This window comes from Notolepis coatsorum (genome assembly GCF_963971535.1).
Source record: "Notolepis coatsorum genome assembly, contig: SCAFFOLD_1387, whole genome shotgun sequence".
Lineage (NCBI taxonomy): Eukaryota > Metazoa > Chordata > Actinopteri > Aulopiformes > Paralepididae > Notolepis > Notolepis coatsorum.
The window spans coordinates 1-20969 of record NW_028169563.1 but is presented as its reverse complement, the minus strand read 5'-3'; the positions used below and the strand labels follow the sequence as shown (position 1 = coordinate 20969).

The following is a 20969-nucleotide window of genomic DNA, read 5'->3' as shown; positions in this document are numbered from 1 at the left end:
AAGCCAAAAGGGAAAAAGGTATAAGGTCTAATAACTCATCTAATATCATATTTTGGCTCCTTGATGAGGATGACAAGAAATCTAATTTGTAAAACAAGACACTTTATGGGTCAAGGAGAGACACAGGAGTCCCCACAAAGTGGAGCATGAGCCTTTCATCCTGTTAAGGGCAATTCCATGCAAATGTCAACCTCACCATGAAAAAATTTAAATAACATGATCATAACCAAACCAATTTCAAATGTATCATCAAGGTCTATATTTTGAAGTACAAAATAGATTTGATCGTAATATTTATGAGAATGCATGTTTTTTCACACTACAGGACACAATGATGTAAAAATTTATTTTTCGATTAACCTAATTGTATGACTTTCTGAATGGCCAGAATGGCACAAAAAAAATCAACAGATATTTTTCTAACCTCACCTTTGGTCATGAAGGGCTGTTGTATCAATATGTGAATCAATTATGTACTTTGTGTCTTTCCATTGGCAGGTGAAGCATGCTGTTATAATGCCCCTTTATGGGACAGTGAATGTAACATCCATAACGTTTTCCAGGAAAAGTTGTCATAAAACATGCATCTGGAATGCAATGTTAACCAAACTTCCTAAGCAAAGCTAACTTTTATAAAGATGACATATTAGCAACAATTAGTCATTCTGGTCTTATTTTTTGTATTCTTTACAAGTGTGTCAGGAATGGAAGTAGGTGAGTTCCAATGGGTGAAGGCAATCACAGAGACGGAGAGTGTTTACTCTTGAACAGGTTCGACTTTAATAGTAAGAACACAAGAGTAATTTCTAAGAGAGATAAATGCTAAATAGCACAGGCAGGAAATAAGGTAAATAGGAGCTTATTGGAGGTCCAGAGTTGAACCGTCCGCGTTTTCCCCGAACGCAATTAGTGAAGACCTGACAATGAGCAAGCAGAAGACAGGTAGGTTACATAGACACCAAATACCAACATTCCACACACACACCCGTGACAGCCAATCAGGAACCACCCCTAAGTGACAGCACTAATTGACAGGGAAAGGACAGGTGACAAGCCCAGTGACATATGCCAGGAATGTGGGTGGTCACCGACCTCAGTCGGTGTCCAGAACGTAACACAAGTGTTATGGATGTTACCGTTATGGATGTTACATTGCAAGTGACGGATGTTACATTGCGAATGTGTGTTGTTAAGTCCGATTATGACCCCTTTGTTTGAAGTATAATTTACACATTTTAGTTACACTTATTGAGATAAAGATGAGCCTGCAATAAGAAATGTTTTGACCTTTTGGATTTTGAGATAGGTGACAAAATACACAGCGTTATGGATGTTACGGAAATTGACAAGCTTTTCGGACTCACTGAACACATGATGAAAACTCTGTGAATATCTTTTTCAAAGAATAACATGTTTACTATCAATTTGTAGGGAAGGGTTTGAGGTACCCAAAAAGCACATTCAGGAAAACCTGGCATTTCCTCTCAAGGAATGAATCACAAAAAAGTGCCGTTATGGATGTTACATTTTAGCGTTATGGATGTTACACATTTGAAATAGACAAAAAACACTATCAAAAATGTGTGTTGTTAAGTCCGATTATGACCCCTTTGTTTGATTTAAATCAGAAGTATTTTATGACTCCTTGTTTGATTAAAATCCAACATATTTCCAGACACAACTTTTTCACACATTGTTGGTCTTGGGCAGAGCAGTGTCCACGTTAGCCTACTGCTAATCGGCTGATGTCTGCCATCTCCCCCTCGCGTCTGCTCAGCCTATATGTGTATTTGTTATTGTTTTGCCGAGTATCGTGACAAGAAACCCACCCCAAAAAACACAGAAACCCCAAATGAAATACATTTCAAGACAGGCCCCAGGAATGAAGGATGCAGTGACCATAAGAGAAGGAGTCAAGCAGAGGGTTCAGAAACGCCACATGTCCATGTCCCTTATGGAGGCTTACCGCTGCACTTCCAACCAAAGAGGACAAGTCCTGGGTGAACACCTCAATCCTCACATGGATAACAGAGGGAGATACCATTTCTCTGAACCAGTCCAGGCAGTGAATTGGACTTGATTTTTTATAACTTTCTTTTTCATGGTGAGGTTGACATTTTCATGGAATTGCTCCAAAACTCATTTGCTGATTTAACCGATATTAATATTGCTGTTCTCTGTATAGAAAACACGTTTTATGTTAATCAAATAAAGAGCTATTTTCCAAAAACGTTTTGTAAAACTATTTAAGACAAAAAAAATCTTGTTTTTTGTTTGTGATTTTTGTGATGTCACAGTATGATGTCATAATAGTACATTCTAGAACATTTGTGATGTCACAGTATGGTCATAATAGAACATTCTAGAACATTTGTGATGTCACAGTATGATGTCATAATCAAACATTCTAGAACATTTGTGATGTCACAGTATGATGTCATAATCGAACATTCTAGAACATTTGTGTTCTATATATATTCAACAATTCTCTCAGCATTTCCTGGCATTTTTTCAGACTACAACATGAATCCAGACTGGTTTGACCCTCAAAATGGTCCACCGAAGTCAAACACATGTGGGTAAAGCCCTATTTTTTATAGTGTTTTTGTCTATTTCAGACGTGTAACATCCATAACGCAAAAATGTAACATCCATAACGGCACTTTTTTGTGATTCATTCCTGCCAGGTTTTCCTGAATGTGCTTTTTGGGTACCTCAAACCCTTCCCTACAAAGTGATAGTAAACATGTTATTCTTTGAAAAAGATATTCACAGAGTTTTCATCATGTGTTCAGTGAGTCCGAAAAGCTTGTCAATTTCCGTAACATCCATAACGCTGTGTATTTTGTCACCTATCTCAAAATCCAAAAGGTCAAAACATTTCTTACTGCAGGCTCATCTTTATCTCAATAAGTGTAACTAAAATGTGTAAATTATACTTCCAATTCAAATCGATGCCTTGTCAATGTTAAGTTAAGTTTCCAATGTTCTCTCTGAATGTAACATCCATAACGCTGGAATTGCCCTTAACCTTTTCACTACCACAATACAAAAGGTTAACCTTACACTACCACACTACAGATGGTTAACCTTGGTAGTGAAAGGTTAACCTTCTCTAGTGTGGTAGTGAAAGGTTAACCTTCTGTAGTGTGGTAGTGGAAGGTTAACCTTCTGTAGTGTGGTAGTGAAATGGTTAACCCTTTGTAGTGTGGTAGTGAAAGGGTTAGCCTTCTGTAGTGTGGTAATGAAAGCATTAACCCTTTGTCGTGTGGTAGTGAAAGGGTTAGCCTTCTGTAGTGTGGTAATGAAAGCATTAACCCTTTGTCGTGTGGTAGTGAAAGGTTAACCTTCTGTAGACATGGTAGTGAAAGTGTTAAGCCTTTGTAGTGTGGTAGTGAAAGGGTTAACCATTTGTAGTGTGGTAGTGAAAGTGTTAACCCTTTGTAGTGTGGCAGTGAAAGTGTTAACCCTTTGTAGTGTGGTAGTGAAAGCGTTAAACATTGATAAAGATGTAATTTCTTCAGGTTTTTATGTGGGGAAACAGCATCATTTATTCCTTTTTTTGTTTGTTTGTTTTTGGCTGACCCGTCCTACAGCCACCAGTGGTTTTGCACATAAGAATCGACGACTAGGTCAATCACCGTCTGTTTGGATCGGGGGTTCCCAACAACATCATAGCATCAGAACCACCTGTCTGTTGGCTCACGACAGAACAAAAACAATGTTGGCCGGAAAAAGGAGCCAGTGATGAGTAGATCTGCGCTTCTGCAAGCTGAATGAATCCACGACTTGACTTGACTTGCCAGGCCGGTTAACCTGCGACCCCAAAATTGGCCATTTTAGTTTTAGTTTTTGAGGACTGCATACTTTTTTTGCAAACCAAAACAACATACTTTATACTTATAGCACATGCATGAGCCTGGTCTCTATTGAAAAATGACATTTTGAAGTTTCTGATTCCAGAAAGAAAATACACTTTTAGTGCTAATGAAATAGAGTAACATAGGTCTGAACTTGAGTTGTAGAAAAACTTGTTACTCAAGTTTTTCTGTAGTAGTTACTAGTCCAGAGGTAGTATTTCCCCAGAAGGTGGTATGGCCTTATGTAGTACATGTCCAAATTTCATAAAGATCCATTCAGAAATGAGTGAATAGGAGTGATTTTGGTAAACTGTGTACAAAAGAAAAACTCAGTTTTCTCATAGACTTCAATTCATTCTGCTGTTTTTCTTGTCCTGTTTTTGCTCGTTAGTTTTATTTTTGTTTTTCAGATTCATACATCCCCACGTGGGGTATCATTGGAAAGCCCCACTCATTGGCTACAACCCTCCACAATCATTTTCGAGATCCCCAAATGATTGACAGAACTAGAGCCCCAAGAGTCGGGAGTGGTATTTTGCGCAATACCGTGTACTTTGCACAAGCCTCAAATACCGGCATGTAACTCGAGAACCGCTGAGCGGATTTTGTCGCATTTTGTCGCTATCGACAGGCAACAAATAAGCCTTCAATTCGATATATATATTGTATTACAAAATATGCACACCCGAGCCACTAGAGGTCGCCAAAGTGCCGGTGGGCAAATCGTCCTCAAAAGGGCCCACATGTGAGGTACCATGTATGTAATGTAGAATACACTCTACCGTGATGTGATGCATCCATATGCTCAATGCCTATTGTCATGATGACTGCAGTTGATGCTGGCTCTTCATTATCTCTGCTGACTGTCCTGCAGTACAATTATCTCTATCTGTGTGTTGGTTTGTCTGTCTGTCTCTTTCTCTAGTCTATAGCCAGTGAAGCCACTAAGGTATTTAGAGTGTTTGGATATAATCGACTTGGAGGCGCTGCTCCCCTGGGCGAGAGAGAGAGAGAGAGAGAGAGAGAGAGAGAGAGAGAGAGAGAGAGAGAGAGAGAGAGAGAGAGAGAGAGAGAGAGAGAGAGAGAGAGAGAGAGAGAGAGAGAGAAGAGAGAGATGTCTGGGATGGGAAGAGAGGAAATCCTGCCAGCTGTGCAATTGGAGGAGTCTTCTTCTTCTCTCTCTATACTGTATCTGCCCTAGAGGATGTTTTAATCCCATCAACTCACAGGGCGGAGTATCAACATCTGTCTTGTCCCCCCAGCCAGTCACCCAGACAGTCAGCCAGTCAGCCAGTCAGCCAGCCAGCCAGCCAGTCAGTCAGTCTGTCAGTCAGTCTGTCAGTCAGTCAGTCAGTCAGTCAGTCAGTCAGTCTGTCAGTCAGTCTGTCAGTCAGTCAGTAAGTCAGTCAGTCAGTCAGTCTGTCAGTCAGTCAGTCAGTCAGTCAGTCAGTCAGCCAGTCAGTCAGTCTGTCAGTCAGTCAGTCAGTCTGTCAGTCAGTCAGTCAGTGAGTCACTCATGCAGTCAGCCAGTCAGTAATCCAGTCATCCAGCCAACCAGTCATCCAGACAGCCAACCAGTCATCCAGTCAGCCAACCAGTCATCCAGTCAGCCAACCAGTCATCCAGTCAGCCAACCAGTCATCCAGACAGCCAGCCAGTCATCCAGACAGCCAATCAGACAGCCATCCAGACAGCCAACCAGTCAGCCAGTCGGCCAACCAGTCATCCAGACAGCCAGCCAGCCAATCAGCCAGCCAACCAGTCATCCAGACAGCCAGCCAGGCAGCCAGTCATCCAGACAGCCAGCCAGTCATCCAGACAGCCAATCAGACAGCCATCCAGACAGCCAACCAGTCAGCCAGTCGGCCAACCAGTCATCCAGACAGCCAGCCAGCCAATCAGCCAGCCAACCAGTCATCCAGACAGCAAGCCAGGCAGCCAGTCATCCAGACAGCCAGCCAGCATCTCCCAGCCTCTCTCCCCTCCAACATGCCTTTATTCGGGATATGATGAGGGAGGCCATGGGACCCACAGCAATGCAGGAGGGAGGGCGGGAAGGAGGGAGGTGTGGATGGATAGCTAGATAGAGGGAAGCAAAGAGGAAGAGGGAGGGGTGGATGGTTGGTTGGATAGACAGAAAAATAAATGGACATGATATGGATAGGATGGCATCATTAAGGGGCTACTGGTTATAACGGCAACAGTCCTGTTTTTGCCACAACATTAGAGTGTGTTGTTCAAACTAATAGGAAGAGAGGTGTTATACAGTCATCATACACTGTAAGAAAAAAAGCTGCAAGAAAATGGTAAATGTCTGGCATCAATGGTTTCCAAATACTTACTGTCAAACTACAGTAAAAATCAAATACATTTACAGATTACAACCTTTATTTAATGGTTAATATTCTGATAAAAGGTAATTTACTGTATTGTTATGGTATTTACTAGGGATGCTCGATATTGGCTTTTTTACCGATACCGATATACCGATATTGTTCAACTCTTAATTTCCGATACCGATATCAACCGATATCAACCGATACCGATATATGCAGGGTTTCCCCCCCCAAAAAATGGAATAATTTCAGGTAATTAACATTACATATCTCTTGTTGTGGAATTAACACAACATTATGCATACTTTTGACAATAAATAAAATCAGAATTTGTTCCTACTTGCCTGCCTGGGTAAATAAAGGTTATAGAAATGTACCTTTATAGATAATATCGGACATCCCTAGTATTTACACTTAAAATAGAAAAACAAAGGTAATCTGTAAAATAATACAGTGAATTTCCTGTGAAATTATTGTTATTTTTTTTTTACAGTGTAGCCTCAAGTTAATTTATCGATGTTGTAGAGCAGACAGACAGTTTGACTGTGCCTTGATGAAGACTATAGAAGAAACATTGACATCAAAGGATCATCGTTCCACTATAATCTTTAAGTCTCATTGTTGAAGTCCTGTAATATATAGACTACTTCCCCTGCTTCAAGTAGGTCTATCTAAAGGTTAGTGTTTTTTTGTTGTTGTTTGGAAGCGTATGGGTGATGTACGCCTTTTTTGTTATCATGGAGATTCCCTATTGAGCTCTGAAGGACAAACAGTAGCAATGTGTCCCTGATAAGTACACCAGCTTTTTCAGACTGCATACTCTCCTCAAATTTTCGAATTTAATATTTTTCCCCTTTGTTTACAAAAAATAAATAAATACTGTATATTGAAGAAAATAAATCCAGGGGGGGGTTGTTAAGAAGGGCTAAATGTGTTGGTTTATTTTTGTGTTGATTTCTGTCATCTTTTGTGGCGACATGTACAAGAAGCCACTGGTGTCCATGCTTCTACTATGACGGCCACCCACCGTTATAGAGAAGCAGTGACATTGTTGGAATTGTAAAATAAACATTTTATTCAATGCTTTCTGTGTATGTTTCATATTTTCAGGTTTCAGGTTTTTCAGAAAGGGTTTATTTGTTATTGGTCCCTATTTATTGTATTTCGTTATTTTATTTATTTATTTTTAACTCAACTATTCACATAGATAGATAGATAGATAGATAGATAGATAGATAGATAGATAGATAGATAGATAGATGGATAGATGGATAGATGGATAGATGGATAGATGGATAGATGGATAGATGGATAGATGGATAGATGGATAGATAGATAGATAGATAGATAGATAGATAGATAGATAGATAGATAGATAGATAGATAGATAGATACTTACAGACAGTGAGAGGAGGAGACGAGGAGAGAAACATGGAAGCTACAGTGACCTCAAGAGGGCGGAAATAGAAGACCATCTAAAGTGACAAGGAATCGGGCTTTCTGTTTCTGTCTTCTGAGCCAGAAAACCTATAACTCTAGCAGCTCAGGCCTATATATGTTTAGTCTGTATAAATACATTTTTAGATGAATAATGCAGTCCTACTGTACATCCAGATAAACCATGCGTAGCAAACAGACAATGGACTTTACATTATCTCCCCTCGTTTGATGCAAATTATTTGAGTACCCTAGCCAGGGGCGTAGCTGGGGGGGGGGTAGCTTAGGATGATTCCAAGGGCCCAGCACCGGGGGGGCCCACCCAAAAAAAATACACTCAGGTGTATGATTGATGCTCTCATTGATACTATGTTTGTTTCTGAAGTGTGTGTGTGTGTGTGTGTGTGTGTGTGTGTGTGTGTGTGTGTGTGTGTGTGTGTGTGTGTGTGTGTGTGTGTGTGTGTGTGTGTGTGTGTGTGTGTGTGTGTGTGTGTGTAAGATATATAGAGAGAGGGGGGGTGAGAGAGATGAGGAAGGGGCAAGAGAGAAAGAGAGCTGGGAGAGTGTGTGTGAGAGAGAGAGAGGGGGGGGGGTAATTACTCAGCCCTTGTATGGGTGAATGTAACAAGTTCCTAACGTTTTCTTTCCCCTATTATTTCATGCACACTTTATTCATTGTTTTAAATTATTATTTTCTTTTAAGTTATTTTGTGCATCACTCTGTTTTGAATTTGATGCAAATTTGCAATGCATGAGGGTAATCCTTTTGTGTTAAATGGCTGCATAAAGCAAGCATTTGTTGACTCGCATGTTGATAAGAGTATTAAAACTTGGAACTTGAAAAATATCTGTTTAAGGTAGAAAAAAAAAGAGATTTTTTTTATTCAGACTGTCCAGGTCCGCTCCCACCACAGAGCTTGCTTTTTTGACCAGTTTGTTTATTTTGTGTGTGTTGGTGTTGCCCCCCCCAGCATACCACAGCGAAGAAGAGGGCACCAGCAACCACAGACTGGTAGAACATCTGCAGCAGTTTGCTGCAGACATTAAAAGACCTGAGCCTTCTCAGGAAGAACAGTCTGCTCTGTCCCTTCCTGTAGGGCCTCGATGTTGTTCGTCCAGTCCAGTTTACTATCACTTGACCCAGGGTTGTTCCTATTGCATTGGTCCATTCATTGAAGATGAACGCAATGCGACATCCTTTACTAGGCTCACCCACCAACAGTGCAGGTGCTGAACTGCTGATCCGAATGTATAGGTAAAAACCATATTATGCGTTTTCATCAATAAATAAATGGCCAAAAAAAATTCTCTAATCACTAATCAATTCTTTCATGGGGCCCAGAATCTACAGCTACGCCCCTGACCCTAGCTATCTTTTTTCTTTTTCTTTATTTTCTTTATAAATAACATGCATACAACGTGGGTTTGTTTCTTCATTGTCATGAGACAAAGTCAGCTATAAACAGTATCCTATCATTACTTTATGTATACATATATTATGAAGTCTTTTTTTTCAGGGTCCTTCTCTGCAGTCTATCATATTTTTCTTGTCTGTTTGTCTTTGACGACAGAGGCAAATTATGGTATACATTTAAACATCAGGCTGGCTCTATTTTTTTTTTGGCAAAGACACTAGTACTGCATCCGTCAGTTGGAAAACAATATTAGGATCAAAGAGCCAAACAGAAGAGTGGTTACAAAAAAAAGGTTATGCAAATCGCACGGGATTCACTGAGTGACGGATACGCACGCACAAACGCGAGTTTTATAGCACCTGGCGCAGGTGCCTCGGCAAGTCAAGAGGTGGGCCCACGTGAGCACACGTCATTCCGTTCAACTTTCCACTGTTTAAATTAATGGCATTATTTCATATGTACTTTAGTATTCATTATTAATTATTTAGGCTTTGCAGTGGGCCCCTTCGATCCAGGGAAATGTATGTTGTTCTCTGACTATATAGCCTATAATCTTGAAGTATTTTGAATAGGCCAAATTGTCTGTGTTAAACTACTGAAATATTCAGTGTGCCGTGTTCCTATATGAACAAGGGGGGCATTGTAATCTGTCATCAACTGTGTGCTGGTAACATCACCTAATTAATGGCCGCATAATGGGGTCATTATGCATTTGCATTTTAACATGTCGTTTTGCTATGATCCCGGGTCGTGTGAATTCATTAACAGACACGCAACAGTTGACTTAGCCATCTATTAGTAACGCCAATTAGTTTACTGGGACGAGTTTTGGAATGCATAATAGGTCTACTACTACATTCAGTAAGGCAAGGCATCTTGTTAGAAAAAGCTTTGGATATTAAACTGTGATTGTAAACTGTGACATGTTGAACAACATCCCTGTCCCATTCCCAATAATTAATGTGAAAACAGGTAGCCTATATATTTTTAACAGAGTCAGCGGTGGTTAACATGTGTCTTTTTTGCTGTTCTGCAAGGCCGATCTCTTTTGTGGCATATTCTCTGGATTCTGGTAGCAATAACTATACTATATTGCAGATAAAAGAATATATAGGCCTGCACTCTTGACTGAAATAGATAGACCTGTAGCCTATACTTTAACCTGCATAGCAGCAAAGGAAGCCGGCTCTGGCAAATGCATGGCATGGGTGACTTCACGTGGGCATAAAATGCATCTAGTTCGGCACCTGGACGTTGGACCTTAAATATATCAGCGCAACAAACTCTAATAAATTATGTTCTGCAATTTTTTTTAAAATAAAAAACACCATTCTCCTTTAACACTATGTAAGTCAATGATGATTGAGCATATTACTATTATTATATATAGACCTGGCTGACCACCGTATTTGAACTTCCAAGAAAAAATATACTGGACCAACAATAAATTACACAACCTGTTGATTGTGATAGGCTATACAGTTTGGAACTGTCAGCCTTGCCTTATAATGGTATGGCGCCCTCGACAAGGCGTCTTGACAATTTTCACATGGACCTAATGAGGGGTGGGCGGCTGGGTGGATACAAAACGTTATTCCATCAAACTGATAGAGGCTACAACCCAAAACGTTATTCCATCAAACCGATAGAGGCTACAACCCAAAACGTTATTCCATCAAACCGATAGGGGCTACAACCCAAAACATTATTCCATCAAACTGATAGAGGCTATAACCCAAAACGTTATTCCATCAAACTGATAGAGGCTACAACCCAAAATGTTATTCCATCAAACCGATAGGCTACAACCCAAAATGTTATTCCATCAAACCGATAGGGGCTACAACCCAAAATGTTATTCCATCAAACCGATAGGGGCTACAACCCAAAACATTATTCCATCAAACTGATAGAGGCTACAACCCAAAACGTTATTCCATCAAACTGATAGAGGCTACAACCCAAAACGTTATTCCATCAAACCGATAGGGGCTACAACCCAAAACGTTATTCCATCAAACTGATAGAGGCTACAACCAAAAACCTTATTCCATCAAACCGATAGGGGCTACAACCCAAAACGTTATTCCATCAAACCGATAGAGGCTATACAACCCAAAACGTTATTCCATCAAACCGATAGGGGCTACAACCCAAAACGTTATTCCATCAAACCGATAAAGGCTACAACCCAAAACGTTATTCCATCAAACCAATAGGGCTACAACCAAAAACGTTATTCCATCAAACCGATAGGGGCTACAACCCTAAACGTTATTCCATCAAACCAATAGGGGCTACAAGTTAACAGCCCAAAACGTTATTCCATCAAACCGATAGGGGCTACAACCCAAAACGTTATTCCATCAAACCGATAGGGGCTACAACCCAAAACGTTATTCCATCAAACCGATAGGGGCTACAACCCAAAACGTTATTCCATCAAACCAATAGGGCTACAACCAAAAACGTTATTCCATCAAACCGATAGGGGCTACAACCCTAAACGTTATTCCATCAAACCAATAGGGGCTACAAGTTAACAGCCCAAAACGTTATTCCATCAAACCGATAGGGGCTACAACCCAAAACGTTATTCCATCAAACCGATAGGGGCTACAACCCAAAACGTTATTCCATCAAACCGATAGGGGCTACAACCCAAAACGTTATTACATCAAACCGATAGGGGCTACAACCCAAAACGTTATTCCATCAAACCGATAGGGGCTACAACCCAAAACGTTATTCCATCAAACCGATGGGGGCTACAACCCAAAACGTTACTCCATTAAACCGTCGCCCACCTCATATTATGCCTACGTTATAGTTGTAGCTTATGTTGTTGTGTGATATTATCGGTTTGATGGAATAAAGTTTTGGGTTGTACTTGTAGCCTATAACACCATTGGTGGTATCTGCAACTTGTCAAAACATCCACATGTTACTACTAAACTGTTGCATCCCCTTATTATCACGGCTTTCTCATCGCGCGCCTGCCTTCGCATCCGGAGACAAACGCCCCCCCCCCCTCCCCCACTCAAGGTGGTGCACCTGTTCACCCCCCCCCCCCTCCTCCTCCTCCTTCAGACAGCGGCGGCTGGACTACAGTACCCAAGGCGCACTGCGCGCTCACCACCACCTCACTTTCACACAGCTCGTGCTCTGCTGCTCGCCGCTGCTGCGCCAGTCTGCCTCGCGCTCGCAGAACCAGTTCGCTTGGCCCTTCTTTTTTTTTCTGCCTTCTCACTGCCTGGTGGTGTCAAGTCAACCTACGCCGAGATAATATAATCCCTCCCTCTTCCCTGTTCGAGGACTGCTTCCTATTCGCCTTCACTTCTTCTCCCCACGCCACTGGCACCATTATCGGCTTCCGCGCTGCCACCAGTGACACAGGGCGCTGCTTCCTCACACACTCTCGCCGGAGTTGAGTAGCAACAGCTCGGAACATCTGGCCGCCCGTCCCTCCCTCCGCCCCGGCTGCTCGCTCCCGTCTCTGTTTGTTGTTATGGACATTTGTATATAAAGTCAATCTAGTTTTGTCTCCGACGAAGAGGATTTGACGGAGGAAGAGGACTGCGGGCAGACATTGGAGCTTGTTGTCTGACTGTAAGTGCCTAATAATAATAATGCCAGAGTCCGGTTAGACGAGGCTCGGGAGAGTGGGTTATTATTACGGGGGGTAGAAAAGTAGCTAAAGCTTCCTACTAGCATATTATAGTCTGTTGTCTCAACAACACACAACTAGTTGCTATGTTTTTAGCGCTTCACGTGTCGTGTTTTTTAGCAGCTGTTGTTGGCATAGCACCGGGGCCTTCTTCTGCACAACACAACTGTAAATAGCTCAATAATGTGGAGCGTGGTGGCTTTACTTTTTTGTTGTTAGCCATGATGTCTCGCTATAGCTACTAGCTGCGTGGGTCAGTGTTGTGTGTGTGTGGGTCTGTGTGTGTGTGGGTCCACTGGGTCAGTGTGTGTGGGTCTGTGTGTGTGTGTGTGTGTGGGGGGGGGGGGGGGGTCAGTGTGTGTGTGTGTGTGGGGGGGTCAGTGTGCGTGTGTGGGTCTGTGTGTGTGTGTGGGTCTGTGTGTGTGTTGGCTGAAGTCGAGATTGTAATCTTGTTCTTCTGTTGTTATTTTGCCTCACAATAATAAGCACTTCATCTCATTAGAGTGTGTTGGCATAGCTCGACAATTAGGTTACTATTAATTATTAATTAATTTGATCGTTTAGGCTACATTAAATACCACGAAGTTTTGGACTACTAGACCGATTTTTTTTTATTCATGCCAGCTGCAACTTAAGCTTTATAATGTGCTGACTGGTGTGGATAGAGTTGGTGAAGTCTTGTGTTGCTATTTGACTGACATGATTCCATGTAACGACACATTTACACACTATACATCAACTGTGGTTTGTAACATTGTAATTGTATATATATATCTGTTAGAGAGAGAGAGAGAGAGAGAGAGAGAGAGAGAGAGAAAGATGCAAACTGGAGAGGGTGACGTCTATGATTCCAGTTGTGAGTTTAATCTGTGAGAAAATAAATCATTGTATGTGCCCCCTCTCAAAAGTAGGGTCTGTGGTCGAGCCTGCTTAAGTCTGAGACGAGACCTATCCCAAATAATTAATTTGTTTTAAAAAGTGTTAACTATTAGTGTACGAGTTCCAAAACATATTATAGTGTAAAAAAAAACTAGTTCATATTATACGTTACTTATACAATTTTATTGTATACAAGATAGGTTCACGTGTTGCTTATAGAGCTCCACATTATTGCGAGCGGGCGAGTATTTAAAAAAAGTCTTGTTTATTTCCTATCAAAGATCCCTGGAGATCTCACACGCCATAACCTACTTTCACTAAAGCAAGCGGCGCCTGTAATAAGTTGGCCCCGGCCCATTAAGGGTAAGGGCGTGTATACCTTTTGTTTAGGATTTCACTCATGAGGTCTATATAAGGATTGTTCCCATTGTTTCTCATTCATTTTCTGTGTGTCTGACAGTTGTCCGAAGGGGGGGCGAATGAAGGCAAGGCAGTGGCGAGGGGTGGGCTGCGGAGGGGGGCAACTGAACCGTAAAGGCGAAAACAATATCAGCTGCGTGGGTCTGTCAGTTGCAAATTGCTGTCTTGGCCTTTGTTTATAGTTACTGGAAGGAGAGAGAGAAGAAAGAAGAGAAGAAGGAAGAACAAACTCGAGGGGTATTTAAATTGCACTGGAGGGGAGTAAACTAGGTTAGAACACATGGCCCTATTTTGTAAACTTCTCCTTAAACTCTTAGCTGAAGTTGTAGTAGCCTGGTAGGTAGTGACAGTTGCGATAGTGTGTGCGTGTGTGTAGGGGGGGGGGGGGGGGGAGCGGCTGTGTGAATTGGCGAATAGTATACTTTCTTTTTCTTTTACGTTTTATAACTGAATCAGCAAGTCCGCTGTATTTATTACTACCCCCCATTTTCCGTTCCCAGAGAGAGAGCGAAAGAGAGACAAAGTTGTGTGTGTGTGCATGTGCGGTTGGTTCGAATGAAAAGAGGAGTCTGGTGGCAGGAGTGTAGAGGAGGCAGCATATGGCGGCAGAAAGAGCACAGCTGGAGGTAGCATTTCCATCTGAGCATGATGTCAGAGCAGCTGACAGGCTGCCATCCTAGCCCCCCACCTCCTCCCTCCCTCCCTCCCCACACCCCTCCCTCCTCCTCTGTCCCTTTATTGTGAGGCAGAGCCTGGGAGAGTTTGTACTCTGTGTGTGTGTCTCTCTCTGTGTTGTGTTTTTGTGTGTGTGTATGTGACTATGTGTGCTCGACGATCATCATCATCAGCGCCAGGGAACGAGGAGGAGGAGTGAGGTGGTATCTCGTCCTCCCTCCCTCCCGGCCTCCCTCCCTCCCTCCCTCCCTTCCAACATCTCCTCTCCACTTTGCATCTGTCCCTCACAGTTTGAGCAGCGTTTTCTTCTCTTTTTTTCTCTCTCTCTCTCTCTCTCTCCTCTCTCTCTCTCGCTCTCTCTTCCCCCCTCTCTCTCTCCCCCCCTTCCCTCCACCACCTCCTCCTCCCCCCCCTCCTCCTCCTCACCTCTTCTCTCCTCTCATCTTCTACCCACTCATTGATTCAGGGAGAGAGAGAGAATGAGAGAATGAGAGAGTGAGAGACAGAGACACAGCCAAAGCCGGAGTCAGAGCAAGCTATTCGGGGCTACAGCGGACTTAATCAAGTTGATGCATACTGCCGCAGGTACCGTTGTTTGTGTGTGTGTGTGTGTGTTAGAGAGAGAGAGTTCAGGGGGGTTTTGGGGCAGTTTTGTTTTCTGGAACCTCTGATGTGCGTGCGTGTGTGTGTGTGTGTTAGGTCTGGTGTGACTTGTGTTAATTGTTGCGACAGGCTGAAGATTGTAAAGTCTTGTTGGAGTGTCAGTCTGAAGTGATGATGGTGGCGTGGGGGAGAATGTTGTCTTAGCCTGTGCAACTTGGGGAAAATGTATTTTTAAAAACCACAGTATTTGGATGCTTATTGTTGAACTTATTATTACGTTTCCTGGCTGTGTTGTTGGGGTGATGTAGCGAGGTGTCCAGTCAAAGCGTCCAGTCAGTGATTTTAAAGATCTGTGTTTTAGATTTGATTTGCAAATTGTCCCAAGAAATGTTTAAGTTGAGTTCATTCACTCATTTATTTGGACTTTGTTTAACCTAGTTATTTATTGTTTGATTATTTATTTATTGAGACTTTTGGGTTAATATTAGCACTTACTGTAAACATATTAAATTATTTTGCATTTCTTAAACTTGAGCAAGGCAAATATTTGTCCTTTTTATTTAATAGAATATTTAGTAATAGATAATTAAACAGTGCAAGAAATAACCACAGTGAATATTTATTGAGAAAAAAAACCAACTTCTTTCAGTTAAACAGAATTCACTGTGAATTGACTTGAAAGCGTGCGCTATCCCCGTCCGCCCGCCTCGCCTTGTACAGAGTTAGCCCCCCCCCCCCCCCCCTGCTGTCGGCCGGTCGGGTAGAGGAGACTAATTTAGAAGTTGCAGATTTGAGCTGCCTGAATTGGCTAGACAGCTGTAATCGCAGCTCCCCCCCCCCTCCTAGTCTTAATCTCTTTATCTGGCTAGCAGCTGCCATATGGCCGCCGTCAGCTGGATCAGATGTTGGTAAGCCTCCTTCTTCGTCCCCGGCCCTCCCAGCTTCTCTCTCTCTCCCCCTCCCCTGTTGCTGTCTGTTCCCTTGACCAGACCCCTCGCCTGCCTGCCTGCCGTAGCTCTCCCAGGCTGGGTCCAGGCTGTACTGTAGCTCACACGAGTAGACGGGCTTGAACTGAGTTGCCTGCCCGTCCCGTCCCGTAGACTCCGTCTCCCCCCCCCCCTCTCTCTCTCTCATGCCCGCCGCCACACCACCATCTTTATTTTTAGCCATCTTTAAGGATTAGGATGGATGCGCAACAAGCAGGGCACTTACAGTGATTGTATTGTAAATCTCCTTCTTCTTCTTGTGCGGTGGGAGGGATGTGGGGGGGGTTGGGGGATAGCGAGAGAGGGAGGGGAGGAGGACAGCTTCTACCGGGACGGATGTTGCCGGGGGTTTTCTCATAACATTCAATTGGGTGGTGGTGATTGGGTGGGGTGGTGGTGGTGGTGGGGGGGGGTTGCTGGATGGTAATAGGGTGGTGGGGGGGCACCCTTGTCCGCATCACCCTTGTCCCATAAGCCCCCTCATTAAGAAGCAGTCTGAACTAGGCGAGGAGGGAGAGCGCAGACACACACACACACAGAGTCACATGCACGCACGCACACACACACACACAGTCACAGTCACATGCACGCACACATACACTCACACACTTCGTTTTTAGTCTCATCCAAATGAGGTGATTTAAGTGCTTTGGTTAACGAACGCTGTGAGGAGCGGAGACAAATCCACTTGGTTAACAGGTGCTTTTTTTTTAACGCTTGTTTCTGTGACCGTTTACACACTTTTTAATTCTCGCCATCATTATACCTACTTATAGCTTAAAACGCTGTTGAGGGGATATTTTTTATCAATTTAACCAATTTTAAAATCTCGTCCTTTCCTGCCCACGCAAGCTTGTTTTTTTCAGGGAGTTTGATGAGCCTCAACGTTTTATTTTTATGGTTATTATTTTAATTTGTTTTAATTTAGTAGCCAGCCAAACGAGGGACAAGCCTTTTCTTTTTCTTCTCAACTGCTACTCCGATAGTCTTTTAGCAGCCGTTTAACCTCTGGAGGTGGTTGATGGTAAGTTGGTTGGTTGTGTGTGTTGTGTACGTGAGGACAGTGTGTACAGCTGAAAAGCCGGTTACCTAAAAGGGCCGTGCCAGGCCGAAGTGGGTTAATAAAAATAACTAGCATCGGTGCAGCGACTGTCCAGGAGTTGCAGGAGAGGAGTTAGCGAGAGAGAGAGAGAGAGGGGGGAGGAGAGGGGAGAGGGAGAGAGAGAGGATAGATAGCGGGGAGGAGGGAAGGATAAGTGTTGTGTCGTCTGCGTCAATCTCTCTAGTTGTGAAAAGGAAAGAACTGCACTACGGTTGGTGATCAACTTGACGGTGATTTACATTTTCTTTCCAGAATTTAGAAGTTTTTTCAATTTGTCTATTTGTCCATTTTCATAAAATGTGTTTTCATCTGAAGGAAAGTGAAGTTTTTTCAATTTGTCTATTTGTCATTTTCATAAATGTGATTTCATCTGAAGGAAAGTGTAGGCCTACAACGTGTTGGTTTTGTTGTTGAAAGCAGAAATCAACCGATTGTTGTAGAGTTTTCTTTTTATTATGATTATTTGTAGTCGTTTTTTTTTATTGACCGATGGGTCAGTACTCAATGTTATGTTATGTTATGTTGTGTGACTCGATGTGTCGTCGTGGCGACTTGGCTTTCACTGAAAGAGAAGGAAGCGAACAGGTTGACCTTTAGTGAACTTTATGACAGATGTATCCCTTATCTAGTGTCGGATAGAAGGGAAAGAAAAGTGACTTTTCAGGAATTGAAGAGGAGGGACATGAGAAAACCTCTGTTCAGATTGACCTCCGCGTCTCGTTGAAATTGTACATTGAGGTTTGAATCTATTGCAGGTAGGCTGAGGGTCATGTTGTAATCGGATCATATTCAATTCAGTAAAAAAACACTGAGAACCACTGAAATTGGACTGGGACAACACAACAGTACCTATACATAGAAAAAAAAATAGCACATTTAGGAATTTGGCCAGTTGCTAAACATCGTTGATAAGTCATGCGTTCCAAAATATATCTCTATGTGAGTCGGTGTGGAAGGTTGTGTGTGTGTGTATATGTATGTGAAGTGGAATATCATTAAAATGTGTCCACAATGCAGAGTGTTTCATTGCATCTCCTACAGCGGCTGTATGATACAGACAAAATATCACATTTCCTACTGGGGCTGTATGATACAGAGAAAAGATCACATCTCCTACCGGGGCTGTACGATACGATACAAATACAATATCACATGTGATTATTTTAGCAGATATTGCAATTGTGATATGATGATTTTCCGTTAAATCTTTCCTTTTCAAAAGCAATATGCAATATAATGTTTTTTTATCAAAGTCTTCTTATGTATAGACTCTAGATTTCCCTTCCCTCTCAGTAGCTCTACTACTGCCACTTTGCTGTGGGAAATACCCCAGTAACCTTATAGCTTCCTTACGGTACCTTAATAGCCTTCCTTACGGTACCTTATGAATTATATATAATTGTGCAACTGTGTTTTCATGACTTTTACCTGCTCCCAGGTTTGCTTTCTGTAGGCTCTCCCGCTCTCTCTCTCGCTCCCGCTCTCTTCTCGCTCTCTCGCTCTCTCTCTCTCTTGCTCTCTCTCTCTTGCCACTCTCTCTCTCTCTCTCTCTCTCTCTCTCTCTCTCTCTCTTCTCTCTCTCTCACTCTCTCTCTCTCTCTCTCTCTCTCTCTCTCTCTCTTCTCTCTCTCTCTCTCTCTCTCTCTCTATCTCTCGTTTAATATCTCTCAACTATTCTTGTTTCTGGCATCCTTCTCTCATGTCTAAATCTGTATATAAAAATGTCATGATATCCAAGCAAAGATGCAGCGCGGGGGGGTGGGGGGGGCACGTCTAAATGAGATTCTCCTTGAACTCTTAAAATGTTTTTTAAGATACGTCAAGCAAATGTATGGGTGCCTGTCAAATTGTCAATATAATTTTTATCATCAAAGTGACTGTAGCGTTGAGTGTCATGGATCAAGTAAAATGATTTCACACTCAAAAAGATGGATTCAGAGAGCCCTTATATATGTAGCCCGTGTCTTGTTAGTGTTGGGTTTAACCTGTGCGAGTTAACAGCTGTATTGCACACCGTCTTCAGCCAGGGGGACGCACACCCTCCCCCATTAGAAGCTCATCTTAATTTCCTTGATTAAAAGTGTGACATCAGTCACTAGGACATTGATGACATGTTTCAATGACTCTCTCTCTCTCTCTCTCTCTGTCCAGGTTATGAGGACGACAGAATGGAGTTTCCGGACCACAGCAGACATTTGCTCCAGTGTCTGAGCGAGCAGCGTCATCAGGGCTTCCTGTGCGACACCACGGTGCTGGTGGGCGACGCCCAGTTCCGCGCCCATCGTGCCGTCCTGGCGTCATGCAGCATGTACTTCCACCTCTTCTACAAGGACCAGCTGGACAAGCGCGACGTGGTGCACCTCAACAGCGACATCGTCACGGCGCCGGCCTTCGCCCTGCTGCTGGAGTTCATGTACGAGGGCAAGCTGCAGTTCCACTCGCTGCCCGTGGAGGACGTGCTGGCGGCGGCCAGCTACCTGCACATGTACGACATCGTCAAGGTGTGCAAGAAGCGCCTGAAGCAGAAGTCCACGCCCGAGGGCCGACAGCACGCGCCGCTGAGGACGACGGCGGCGGCTCCGCCTACTCGGACAAAGCCGACAGCCTCTCGGACGGCTCCACCGGCCGGCCCGCCACCCGCCGACCTGCCGCCCAGCGACGAGGAGGAAGACGGGGCCAAGCCGGAGGGAAGGGCCCTGTGGCTGAGGCTACCCTCCCTCAGAGAGACCGGCCACCCCAGCCACCGCTACGGCCAGCCCGGGGCGCGGGGAGCCTGAGACTCCTGCTGCAGGAGGGAAGCTGCTGTCCCCGGCCGGAAGCCCCACCAGCTCCACTGGCTCTCTGTCTCAGAGGTCCCAGCGCTCTGTGCGGGCTCCCGCGGCGTCCGCAGGGGCAGGAGGGTGTCAGCCGACGCGGCTGACTGTGTCCTGGACCTGTCAGTCAAGCCTGTCGCCGGTAGCAACCACAGCAACCACCACCACCAGTCATATTTCAGTGGGGCAGCGACACCGGACAGTCTGCAGAGTCCGTTGGTCCAGGTGAAGGTGGAGAGGGCCGGGGCTTCAGACGAGGAAGAGGAGCTCAGGGGCGGGGACTATGCCATGGAGCACAGCGGCATTACCAAGGCCACGCTCCCCAGCGCCAACGGGGTGCTGAACCACCACGGGGTGGGGGGCCTCTGTCGGCCCAGCGGCGCCTGGGTCTGGAGGCCCACCTGTCGGCTCTACGCGAGGCCTCTCTGGCCACCGAGCTGGGGAGGGACGAGAAGGCCACGGCGGCCGGCGAGGACGAGGACATGCTGGGGGGGGAGAGCGCGCGCGCGCCCAGGCCGAGGCGGCCAGCATAGACAGCGCCCTGCTGCCTTACGTCTCCAACATGCTGTCGGCGCCCCACACCCAGATCTTCATGTGCCCGCTGTGCAACAAGGTGTTCCCCTCCCCCCACATCCTGCAGATCCACCTCAGCTCACACTTCCGGGAGCAGGAGGGCGTGCGCGCCAAGCCGGTCGGCGACGTCAACGTGCCCACCTGCTCCATCTGCGGCAAGACCTTCTCCTGCATGTACACGCTGAAGCGCCACGAGCGGACTC

The 20969-nt window shown here is 44.2% G+C and overlaps 1 pseudogene across 1 annotated transcript; it reads left to right on the top strand.

Annotated features, from left to right (window-relative positions):
• Positions 1-12543: 12543 nt before the first annotated feature.
• Positions 12544-20965, top strand: LOC311248708 (zinc finger and BTB domain-containing protein 18-like; annotated as a pseudogene). The gene is made up of 2 exons: positions 12544-12657; positions 19532-20965. The product of its transcript is annotated as a zinc finger and BTB domain-containing protein 18-like (transcript).
• Positions 20966-20969: the final 4 nt, after the last annotated feature.